The sequence below is a fragment of the Elephantulus edwardii genome, unplaced genomic scaffold (assembly GCF_000299155.1).
Source record: "Elephantulus edwardii isolate Elephantulus edwardi_28Jun2011 unplaced genomic scaffold, EleEdw1.0 scaffold00018, whole genome shotgun sequence".
Taxonomy (NCBI): Eukaryota; Metazoa; Chordata; class Mammalia; order Macroscelidea; family Macroscelididae; genus Elephantulus; species Elephantulus edwardii.
Genome location: NW_006399768.1, coordinates 3,741,623 through 3,744,043, shown reverse-complemented (window position 1 = coordinate 3,744,043; position 2,421 = coordinate 3,741,623). Strand labels below are relative to the sequence as shown.

The 2,421-nt window shown below is 36.7% G+C and overlaps 1 protein-coding gene across 1 annotated transcript in view; it reads right to left on the bottom strand.

The window, feature by feature from the left end:
• GALNTL6 (UDP-N-acetyl-alpha-D-galactosamine:polypeptide N-acetylgalactosaminyltransferase-like 6) overlaps positions 1–2,421 on the bottom strand; it is a 2,113,891-nt gene that overhangs the window by 637,957 nt on the left and 1,473,513 nt on the right. The window lies entirely within an intron of this gene.

The following is a 2,421-nucleotide window of genomic DNA, read 5'->3' as shown; positions in this document are numbered from 1 at the left end:
ATATGCAGATGATACAACCCTGCTTGCTGAAACTGAGTAAGACCTGAAGCACTTGCTGCAGAGGGTCAAGGACTGCAGCCTCCAATATGGATTGAGAGTCAATGTCAAGAAGACAAAGATTCTAACCACTGGGCCAATTGGCAGAATAAGAATGGATGGTGAAGAGATTGAGATTGTTCACAGATTTAGTTTACTTGCCTCCACAGTCAACACTCGGCACCAGTAGCCAGGAAATTAAAAGGTGTATTGTCATGGGAAAATCTGCTGTTAGGGACCTCTCCAAAGTATTGAAGAGCAATGGTATTTCTCTGGAGACTAAGGTGCTTCTGATACAGGCCATAGTCTTTGCTATCACTTGTTATGCATCAGAGAGTTGGACAATGACTAAGGAGTATTGAAGGAGAATTGATGCCTTTGAGCAGCGGTGCTGGAGAAGAGTACTGAGAATACCATGGACTGCTAGGAAAACAAACACATTAATCCTGGAAAGGGTTAAACCAGGTGGCTTCTTGGAGACAAGGATTCTGAGGCTCCTTCTAACATACTTTGGACATGTAAGGAAGGACCGGTCCTCGGAGAGGGACATAATGCTTTGTAGGGTGGAGGGACAGCGCAGGAGGGGAATGCCCTCTATGAGGTCGATTGATTCAGTGATTGGGGTAATCGGGATGGGAGTGTCGGAGATGGTTCGATTGGCACAGGACAGAGTAGAGTTTATGGCTGTTGTACACTTGACAGCACATAATAACAACAACAACAACAAAGGCTAACATCCTCAGTCAGATTGATTGACTTAGTTACTAAAATAATGTTCTTGAACATGATAGAGATTTTGAGGATTTTGCAGGATAGGTCAAGCAGACGTTTTTGGTTTTGGTTTTGGCTTTATTTTTCTGTTCTTAAGCCCTTTGCTTATACATTGGTCTGTATGCTTGTAAATGTCTTAACTTCATTATTTATTTCTTCTCATCTTTTAAAAATATTTTATATTGGTTTGCTTAAAAATTTTATGCATATTGTGTTTCATACTATTTTTCTTCGACATTGTGTTTCAGCCGCACCTTAGTCTCCAGAGAGACACCATTGCTCTTCAGGAGGTCCCTAACAGCCGACTTTCCCATGGCAATACACCTTTTAATTTCCTGGCTACTGCTTCAGGTCCTCCTCACTATCAGCAAGCAAGGTTGTTTCATCTGCACATTGCAGATTGTTGATAGATCTTAATGAACAAAAATGACAAAAGGTAATAATGAAAAGTATCTTCTATGACTCAGGTATAATATGTGATATCATGTGAATATTTAGCAGTAATTTAAAATAAGAATATCTTAATTCCAATAAGGGAGATTTGGTGACCTAGTGGTTAAGAAGTTGTGCTGCAATCCCAAAGGAATATGGCTCAAATCTACTAGGTGCTCTGATGGAGTAGGATGGGAAATCCCTTCCTGTGTGAGTTACAAAAGTTGATGAAAGGTCAACTATGAATCACTTTTGACTTGATGGCACACAACAACACTAATTTTGATAAAAGGTATATAAATTAAATACATGACTAATATGAGCATAAACTCATATAAGGCTTTATATGAATATATTTTTTAAAAGTAATCTACTAATAGGTAACAAGCATTTTAAAAATACTTTTGTTTTAGCTCAATAATTACAATAAATCAACTAATTAAAAAATACTACACTATATAGCATATTTATTATCATATATTTAACTTTACAGTTTGTTATAATTTCAGAAATCTGAAAAGTCTCAAAGTATTCAAAGTTTGGAAGATATTTATAAAATAAAGTAAAAATGCAGATTATTAAACTATAAGAACTATTAAGATATGTAAATATGCTAAAACAAGGAAATAAAATATGAATTATTTTCACATTAAAATGTGCTTTATCCTCTTTTCTGTACTTATCTATATATTCCAGGTTATCTTTAGTAGGCACATTCTTCTTTTCTCAAGGAACAGAGCTCTTGCATATATTGATTTTTTTTTGCTATGTTCTATGAAGTTAGAATAGATTCATAGATGACCCTTCAAAGGGATTTTTGAGGCTATAAAATGCACAGGAGAAGGTCATTCATCTTTCTCTCATAAGTCAGTTAATTGATTTAAACCCCGCAATTCACATATAATTCTGGATTTTGGGAGAAGATTTACATGGATATTCTCCCCCCATGTGATTAATTGCCTCTGAAAACCTGCCAAAGGGTTAGCTGTTGGTTGGTTCCAACTCTACAGTCAGTACACCACCATCACCACAACAATACCTTTATTTAAAATTTTTTAGAGGCTGGGCTCTATGAGGAGAAGTGTGGCATCAGGACTGGTGGAAGATCTATTAACAGTCTCCGTTATGCAGATGACACAACCCTGCTCACTGAAACTGAGGAGGACCTCATGCACTTACTGC